At 44.8% G+C, this 10,354-nt stretch overlaps 1 non-coding gene across 1 annotated transcript; it reads right to left on the reverse strand.

The window, feature by feature from the left end:
- Positions 1 to 9,428: 9,428 nt before the first annotated feature.
- On the reverse strand, positions 9,429 to 9,501 carry trnam-cau (transfer RNA methionine (anticodon CAU)). Its single transcript has one exon. It is a non-coding gene; the product is annotated as a tRNA-Met (tRNA).
- Between the last annotated feature and the right edge of the window lie 853 nt (positions 9,502 to 10,354).

Genomic DNA, 10,354 nt, shown 5'->3' on the forward strand with positions numbered 1-10,354 from the left:
AAAGTGCGGTCTCTCCAAATGTATCATTGTCTACCTGGTGGGAATGGCAGTGGCCGATCTCCTAGTAGTTATAGCGGATCCGATATTGAGACAGATTACTGTGATGCATCTCTCATGGTCATTCCTGGACATTACTCCCGTGTGTAGTTTTATTATATTCTTGGGTTTTGTAACCGCGAATGTTTCTGTCTGGTTCACAGTCGCTTTCACCTTTGATCGATTTGTGGCCATTTGTTGTGAGAAGCTGAAAACTAAATATTGCACCGAGAAAACGGCGGCTGTGGCTCTGGGAACAGTGAGTGTGCTGGGCTGTTTGGTGAATGTCCCCTGGTATTTTACTTTTGAAACTCAATTCATAATTGATAATGTTCCCTGGCTTTGTGTGAGTAAACCGAGCTTCCGTTCTTCCCCCGCATGGGCCGCATTTGAGATGTTTCACCTCATTTTAACCCCTTTTATCCCGTTCTGTTTGATTTTTCTGCTCAATGTTCTGACGGTCAGGCGCATTTTAATGTCCAGTCGAGTCCGCAGGGGACTCAGGGGCCGCAGCAATGGAGAGAATCAGAGTGATCCAGAGATGGAGAACCGAAAGAAATCCATCATTTTACTCTTCAGTATATCGGGCAGTTTTATACTGTTGTGGCTGACATGGGTTGTCTTTTACATTTATGTGCGAATTGCAGACATTCGGTATATTTATTCCTACACTGACCCTGTTTTTCTCACAGAACACACAGCAAAGATGCTGCAGCTTCTCAGTTCCTGCACAAACACGTGTATTTATGTCCTGACCCAGACTAAATTCAGAGAGGAGCTGAAGAACGCGGTGAAATACCCACTCAATTTAATTATTAAATTAGTGAAATCATAGAAAGAGCTGAAGGGTTTCAAGCACTAGAACTAAATCCCATTTCATACTCCATCCCCTACACTTCCCGGGGAATGGAAAGTACAGCACAAAGCCCTGAAATGATCTGAAATCTGATTCTGAAATTACATTTTATTGATAATCTGACCCATTGAGGCAGGATTTGCTTCACAGGCGACACATGAATTGTTGCTCGAAATGGCGGCTCCAAAGAGCTCATCTGGGCTTCAACGAGATGACCACCGGGGAAAGTTTGAAAAGCTGGTAATAAAAGTAGCTGCTGTGGGCCTGATCAGAATAGGTGCAGTCCCCATAAATGGAAAGGTAGAGAGCAAGAGGGAGAGAGAGCGAGAGCGAGAGAGAGAGAGAGAGACAGAGAGACGCAGCGGGGAGAGAAACTGAGAGAAGAGGAAAGAGTGAGAGTGATAAAGACAGATGGAGAGAGAAAGCAGGGACAAAAGAAATATAATGATTAAAAAAGCGCAGAAAATTTCAGACAGATTCACATCAAAGCGAGGGTGTGTGTGTGAGAATGAAAGAGAGAGAGAGAGAGAGAAGCAAAGAGGGAGAAAGACAGAGCTACTCGAAGAAGGAGAGATATACAGACAGTTTGTAAGAAAGGAGAGAAAAATAACGAGATAAAGAATGAGTGAAATAAATCATATATATAATGAGAGAGAGCAAGCAGACCTGGATGGAACGAGAGAGAGAGAGAGAGACTGAGAATGCAATACAAAGTGATGGAAGTAGAAGTGGAAATAACAAGATAGAAAAACACACAGAAAATAAATAGAGACAAACGACATAAACAGAGAGCAGACACAATGAAAGACGGACAAACATATATAGTGACAGGAGGGTGGAGACAGTATTGCGAATAGAACACAGAAAGCATTATATAGCCAAACAAACGGTGTAATCAGCCTGGAGTGTGTGAGAGTGCTGACCAGCAGAACAGCAGCAGATGAAGCAGGTCAGACAGTTCATGTTTGTTCTGGGGTAACACTCTTGTGGATTTAATTTTGACATTTCTAAAGATGATGCCTGGAGGCTGCACAATAAAGACAGTCAGTCTTGTGTACCTGACCCTGATCATTACTTACTGCAGGAGTTTCCCAGCTGCTCTTTGTAGTAAACATTCATCTGATAAACGAGAGCCTGAGACTAATTCGGCTTCAGCATGTCTGAAGGGAACGGACTCTTAAAAGGAGCAAGGATCGTTAAAAGGATTGTTGATGACACATTGTAAAACATCACACAGCAGAGGATAGACTACCGAAGAACGATTCCAGGAGATCTGGAGGTGGTTTGAACATCTGCCGAATTAACTTGGTTACGTTGTGGACACTGAGACAAAACAACTGAAGTGTCATTCAATCGTGGGTTGTATTTGGAGGAACGAAATGTTGTCAAGCCATTGTCCCAGAGGTGTGATTCTGTGTTAAAAGTGTCTGTAACAGCTGGGCAAATGTTGAGTGGGGAGAGACACAGATCCACCACGACAGCTGCAACCTCACCTTTCACTTCCTGGCAGCACCACCTCACCTGGAATCTTCATGACTGCTCGCTACCTCCCAGCTTGATGCCTCGATGTAGATTTACTGATTGCCTGTGAAGCAGATGACCTGGATATAAGAGAAAGTCACACTACACTACAACGGTATCCCTCAAAATACTTGGAAACTTCCCCCAAGCTTGAGCCAACCATAACGATATAACTGTTGTCATGGGCTTCGTCTAAGATACACATTGGATTTCCAAACGGTCATGTATTTTAGGAATTCAGAATGTGTTGTTTTATTGGTGTTAAAGCAATTCTAAATCGGGCATAAACCCAAGATGTCGTTTAAATTCGAATCTCAATTTTTCTGGTGTATTACTAAGAACTGATTGTTTACTTTATGAAGCCGTGGTTTGTGCCTGAAGTTTCTTTCGTGAAAAAAGCGCATTACGTTAAATATGAAATTAAATCTTGTGGAGATAAAAAAGGCAGTGCCCCAAATTAAAGTGTAAAATCACTTTGCCCCTTTTTGCTCCTCCATCTGTACCATGTGTAACTTTCCCAGTGAGCTGCTGGATTCTGTAATAAATCACAATGTACTCTTACCCCTTCTGCTGTGTTACTAAACTGGACAGGGTCCCGCAGCACTCTCCTGCTCTGTTACTGTTACAAATACTGTTATTGTTTCAGATTAAATAAAAATGTGAATAATGGAGAAATGAACCAAATCCCAGATCAGAACTACATTCAGATTGAGACCAATTTTACTCTCATTTATTTAATAGAAGCTGGAATTGCAAACACTACACAAAATGGCTCATTTGACGTTTCCTCCGAATGTCTGGTCTCTCCTTCTCCGTAAACATTACGTCCAAATAAACAAATGTTAATCCATTTTTTGCAGAAGTTCACGTTTTGATGTTTAATTCTCTCACTGCACCGCTGTCTTTATGTTAAACACCAGCTGGTGCCAGTCTCACTCAGTTTGTATCTTTAACTATGGTGCAACAATGATTTAACAGGAACACCAAATGAAGCCTCTCCGTCTCTCTCACCAAAACAAGCTTCACCTTGCCCCTCAGTAAGATGGATGCCTTAATAGTGGCCATTTTGTTTCAGGATCAGGACGGCCATTTCGTTTAAGCTTCATGGCGGCCAATTTGTTTGACATTGCCCCCTTGCCCGCCGGTAAATGGGCTGCCTTGCCCCTCAGTAAGATGGCCGCCTTGCCCCTCAGTAAGATTGCTGCCTTACTGGCTGCCATTTTGTTTCAGGGTTATGGCGTTGAAATTGTTGTTCATAGTTTCATATGTTCATAGTAGGTACGGCACAAGAGGAGGCCATTCAGCCCACTCTGCCTATGCCAGCTCTTTGAAAGGGCTATCCAATTAGTCCCTTTATTAATCCACACTTGTCCAAGTGGCTATTAATTTTGTCCCTGATTATTTTTTTCTGAAAGCTTTCCCATCACCGAGGTTAAACTGACTTGCCTGTTGTTGACGGGTTTATCCTGACACCCTTATTGAACAAGGGTGTAACATTTGCAATTCACCAGTCGTCTGGCACCACCTCCGTATCTAAGGATGATTGGAAGATTATGACCATTAAATCAGCAATTTCCATCCTGACTTCCCTCACCAACCTAGGATGCATCCCATCTGGAACGGGTGACTTATCTGCTTTAAGCATAGCCAGCCTTTTTAGCACCACCTCTTTATCAATTTTTAGCCCATCCAGAAACTCAACTACCTTCCCTTTTACAGTGAATTTGCCACCAACTTTTTCCTGGTAAAGACAGATGCAAAGTAATCATTTCGTGCCTCAGCCACGCCGTGTGCCGCCATGTGTAGATCTCCTTTTTGGCCCCGAATCAGCCAAATCCCTCTTCTTACTACCCGTTTACTATTATATGCCTGTGGAAGACTTTGGGATTCTGTTTTGTGTTAGTCTATTTCATATTCTCTCTTTGCCCCTCTTATTTCCTTTTTCACTTCTCCTCTCAGCTTTCTATATTCAGCCTGGTTCTCACTTGTATTATCAACCTGACATCTGTCATATGCCCCCTTTCTCTGCTTCATCTTACTCTCTATATCTTTCGTCATCCATGGATATCTGGCTTTGTTTGCCCAAGATCTCCGAGGGAATGACCCTAGACTGTAACCAAACCATCCCCTCTTTAAAGGCTGCCGCTTGTTTGATTACAGTTTTGCCAATCTTTGTTTCCAATTTACCTGGTCCAGATCCGATCTCAACCCACTGAAATTGGCACTCCTGCAATGAAGTATTTTCACTCCAGATTGCTCCTTGTCCTTGCCGATGTCTACTCTAAACCTCATGATACTATGATCACTGTTCCCTAAATGTTGCCCCACTGAAACTTGCTTCAATTGACCCACCTTATTCCCCAGAACAGCAGAACGGGAAACCAGAGTAATCAGGAATGATGCTAAGAGGAGGCCGAGCCGACGGAAAAATCACTGCGTGCTCAGTTCCTACGCTGGCCGAGCAGATATAGGAAGTACCGTCGAGCTGGACCATCCCCTGCCCCCACCTGTCCCAGATGGAGAAGTTCCTGAGGAGGAACCCCTTTGACGACAAAGCCCTCAGACAATAAGAAACGTTCTGGGGGTCCTTCAGGGAAAGGAGAGGCTGGACCGAATTGGGCAGTTCCGCGAACATACAGTCGATGTCATTTGGCAGAACGTCTCAACGCCGGAACTGACCAACCGGCGCCAGGATGTGACCTGGATGTTGGTGAGTAAGGCCATTCCAGTGCAGTCCTTCCAACACACACGGAATCTCAGCGCCACCGCGAGCTGCCCTCGAGGCTGCAGCATGGCGAGACTGTCATCCGCCTCCTGATGGACTGTCCCTTCACGCGGAAGGTGTGGAGAGAGTTGGTTTCTGTCCTGGTGCATCCCCAACAGTTTGATAACAGTTTGGCTCTGTGGGGAAAGGGAACCGTGTCAGGCCATCCCACGTGGTATTGGTCATCGTGTATTATGAGATATGAACTTTGTTTGAATTGTAATATTAGGATCATATTGTGTATGATCTGTATTGTTATGAATTGCATTGTTTTGAAATTGTGACATTTAATTTGAACTCTGTGGATTCTTAAATGTCATGAAATGAGGTATATTTTGGATATTAAAAATGTGCAAAAACCTTCAAACCAATTAGAAATCAAACCTACAATCTTCTGGCCTTGAGTCAGACACGTTACCCATTGATCCACTGGCCCAGGGTGTGCAGAGTAAGTAACAGCTCACACTCCCACAGCGCTGCGGTATGAGCAGGTACCGAGTCAGTCTCGGTCATGCACACGTGACTCCACGAGTCCGGGTGTGTTTAAAGGCGCACGGTGAACAATCACCAAGGAGAGGGACCTTTGCTGCTTTCCTTCGATAGTTCTATTGGTGGAGTGGAGGATAATTCATTCACCATAACACAATGAAAAGTCATCCTTAGATCACTGTTTCAATTCCGGCTTGAAGGAACATGTCTGCTTTTGCATTAAGCAGCATTTAACTCAAGGCCGCACTTTTAACTTTCCAGGCAGCCGACAGCTCAACATGTTGACATATCTTTTCTCAAACCTGAAAGCTTTCTGTGTCTGCCCAAACACGGCTGTTTCGCTCGAGCATTTGTCTCTGCTCACCAGCAGGGGGCAGCTGTGAGAAGCAACTTTAAAAAATTTCATAGTATATTTTATTTCATAAAATTTAAGGATTCAAACAGTTCAGTGTAAAAGTCGCAATTTCTGTTCAAAACAATACACAATAGATTCACACACTATGATCCCAGTATTTTAATAGAAAGCACAGTACATATCTTATGTTACATTCTGTACAATAAAAGGTGCGGTGGACTCAGTACATATCTTATATTACATTCTGTACAATAAAAGGGGCGGTGGACTCAGTACATATCTTATATTACATTCTGTACAATACAAGGTGGGGTGGACTCTGTACATATCTTATATTACATTGTATTAAATACAAGGTGGGATGGACTCAGTACATGTCTAATATTACATTATGTACAATACAAGGTGGGATGGACTCAGTACATGTCTTATATTACATTCTGTACAATACAAGATGGGGTGGCCTTGACGATCACCAAGTCCGGCATAAAAGGACTTGCTGATCCTCAGTATATCGGTCTGTGAAGAAGTCACCGAGCCCTCTCCCTCCTTCAGGCTGCTGATCACAGAAGTCTCATTGAGCAGCTTCTGGAAGTGCAAGTGCGAGCACTTCTGGTCCTGCTCCACAGACTCTGGACCGGAAGATGATGCATGAGACCCCTTTACCTGAACGGGTCATACAGTGAGATCACAGGGTGAGGCCCCTTTAACTGGACGGGTCATACAGTGAGATCACAGGGTGATGCGCCTTTAACTGGACGGGTCACACCCTGAGATCACAGGGTGAGGCTCCTTTTACTGGACGGGTCACACCCTGAGATCACAGGGTGAGGCACCTTTTACTGGACGGGTCACACCCTGAGATCACAGGGTGAGGCACCTTTTACTGGACGGGTCACACCCTGAGGTCACAGGGTGAGGCACCTTTAACTGGACGGGTCACACCGTGAGATCACAGGGTGAGGCCCCTTTAACTGGACGGGTCACACCGTGAGATCACAGGGTGAGGCCCCTTTTTCTGGACGGGTCACACCGTAAGATCACAGGGTGAGGCCCCTTTTTCTGGACGGGTCACACCGTGAGATCACAGGGTGAGGCCCCTTCTACTGGACAGATCATATCATGCGATACGGTCCGTATTGTATTGTATTGCTTCGAAATTGTGAAATCTAGTTTTAACTCTGTGTATTCTTAAATTTCATGTCGTGATGTATGTTTTGTAATTAAAAAAAATTCGATGAAACCTTCGAGTCATACGGGAAGCGAACTCTACAATCGGCTTATTTATAAACAGACATGTTATCCATTTTTGCACTGGCCGAGGTGACAGACAGCAAGTAGCAGCTCACACTCCCACAGCGCTGCGCTATGAGCAGGTACCGAGTCAGTCTCGGTCATGCCCACACCAGTCCGGGAGTGTCAAAAGGTGCACGGTGAACAATTACCAAAGAGTAGCAGCTTTGCTGCTTCCCTTCGATCGCTCAGCTGGTAGACTGTAATACAGTAACAGATCAAAGTCATCCTTCGGTTACTGGTTCGAAGGAACAAACGTGCTTTTGGAGTAATTAACTCAAGGCCGTTCTCTTAACTTTACAGGCGGCCGACAGCTTAACATGTTGGTGCTGAGACACAGGAGACCTCTTTTCCTTTGTCAAACCTAAAAGCTTTCTGTGTCTGCCCGAACACGGCTGTTTTGATCGAGCATTTGCCTCTGCTCACCAGCAGGGAGTGCCTTTGAGTAACAACACTTCAAACCGCTTGCAGGCAAAAAATTCTTCCATCAGTCAGTCAGTCAGACAGACAGGGCTCTCGCTGCTCCCTCAAGCTCGGGGCCGCTGTGCCTTTCCTGTGACCTCGTCTGCCTTCCGCAGGCTCGGGTTCTTCGCAGCATCATTCACGATTACTGTGGCTTCCCGTTCTGCTGTTGCTCACTTGCTGATGCTCGATACCACCGATTGAAGCAAAGTATTGATTGTATTCATGGAGGCGGCCAAACCAAGGCAAGATTTATCTGCTGGTCGTGGAGCCGCGTGAGAAGCAGCTACTGTGAAGGGCAATTTACAAGAAACAACCTCAAATATGGAATAAACATGCAGTAGAAACATGGATACAGAATTGGCTAAGAGAAAGGAAACTTAGAGTAGTGGTGAACGGTTGTTTTTTCGGACTGGAGGGAGGTGTTCAGTGGTGTTCACCAGGGGTCAGTGCGAGGACCATTGCTTGTCTTGATATATATTAATGGCTTGTACAGTGTACAATTTCCAAATTTGCAGATGACACAAAACCTGGAAGGGTAGTAAACAGTGAGGAGGATAGTGATATACTTCAAGAGGATATCGACACGCTGGTGGATTGGGCGGACATGTGGCAGATGAAAATTAACGCAGAAAAATGCAAAGTGATGCATTTCGGTCGGAATAACGAGGAGAGGCAATATTAACTAGAGGGCACAACTCTAAAAGGGGTACAGGAGCAGGGAGATTTTGGGGGTATATGTGCACAAATTGTTGAATGAGGCAGGGCAGGTTGAGAAAGCGATTAAAAAGCATATGGGATCCTGGGCTTGAAAATAGACAACAAAAGAATGAAAGTCACAATGAACCTTTATAAAACACTGGTTCGGCCATAACTGGAGTATTGTATCGACTTCTGGGCACCGCATTTTAGGAAAGATGTGACGGCCTTAGAGAGGGTGCAGAAGAGATTTACTACAATGATTCCAGGGATGAGGGACTTTCGTTACGTGGATAGACTGGAGAAGCTGGGTATGTTCGCCTTGGAACAGAGAGGGTTGCGAGGAGATCTGATAGAGATTTTCAAAACCATGAAGGGTCCAGACACAGCATATAGAGAGAAACAGTTCCCATTGGCGGAAGGTTCAAGGGGCAGAAGGCATAGATTTCAGGTGATTGGCAAAAGAACCAAAGGTGACATGAGGAAAAACGTTTGTACACAGGGTGTGGTTAGGATCTGGAATGCACTGCCCGAGGGGGTGATTCAATCATGGAAAGGCAAAAATTGGAAGGGCTACGTGGATGGGGCGGGGGAGTTGAACTAGCTTGATTGCTCTTGCATAGAGCCGGAGCGGACTCGATGGGTCGAATGGCCTCCTTCCGTGCTGTAATTTTTCGATGATTCTGGTCGAGTGCTCTCTGAGCACGTGAGAGTTAGCAGGATGGATTCTTGCATTCTCCACTCACCTTTTGACTTGGGTCAATTGTCCAGAAACAAAAGTGGCGTCAGTTTTCAGCGAGCCCATGGTCCATGTACTTCTTATGCTTCACTGCGTGCTACGGTACAGAGAGGTCAAGGGGCAGCAAATCTTTTGGTGTGCTGCAGGAAGCAAACATTCTTGATTTTGGTGTTATGGAAAGATGAGGTCAGAGATGGAAAGAAAAGTTTTGTGATGCCTTCTCTGAGGATCGAACTCAGGACCTTCAGATTATGAGACTGACGCGCTACCTACTGCGCTAAGAAGGCACTTGATAACGCACTTGCCAGGCAGCATTACCAACTAGGACAGTTTGCAAGTTGTAAAGTCATAAACTGATCGACAGTTTGCAAAAACCATCCATCCAGGTCGAAATTGAACCAACAAACTTCTGAATCCTGATCAGACACGTTACCCATTGCTCCACTGGCCGAGCAAGTAGCAGCTCACATTCCCACAGCGCTACGGTATGAGCAGGTACCGAGTCAGTCTCGGTCATGCACCCGTGACTCCACAAGTCCGGGAGTGTCAAAAGGCGCACAGTGAACAATCACCAAAGAGAGCAATCTTTGCTGCTTCCCTTCGATCGCTCAGCTGGTAGTGCGGAAAACTTGTAGAGATAAAAACTTGAAAGCAAAATCGCTATTAAATCATTGGTTTGACTCCGGCTCAAAATAATGAGCGTGCTTTTGGAGTCAGCGGTATTGAGCTCAAGGCCGCTTTCTTAACTTTACAGACTGCTTCCTGCTTAAAATGTTGGCGCTTTTCCTTTCTCAAACCTTAATGCTTTCGGTGTCTGTCCGAACACAGCTGTTTTGCTCAAGCATTTGCCTCTGCTCACCAGCAGGGAGCGCGTTTGAGCAACAACACGTCAAACCGCACGAACTTTCAGATAAAAAAAAATACTTCTCTCAGTCAGTCGGACAGGTCTCTCGCTGCTCAGAGGATTACCTTTGAGCATCAATTCTTTTCATTTTCAAAATATACTTCATTTCATAAAATTTAAGGATACATACAGTTCAGTGTAAAAGTCGCAATTTCAATTCAAAACAATACAAAACAGATCGCACACACAATGATCCCATTATTTCAATACAAAACACACTACATATCTTATAACAC

The sequence above is a fragment of the Heptranchias perlo genome, unplaced genomic scaffold (genome assembly GCF_035084215.1).
Source record: "Heptranchias perlo isolate sHepPer1 unplaced genomic scaffold, sHepPer1.hap1 HAP1_SCAFFOLD_147, whole genome shotgun sequence".
Lineage (NCBI taxonomy): Eukaryota > Metazoa > Chordata > Chondrichthyes > Hexanchiformes > Hexanchidae > Heptranchias > Heptranchias perlo.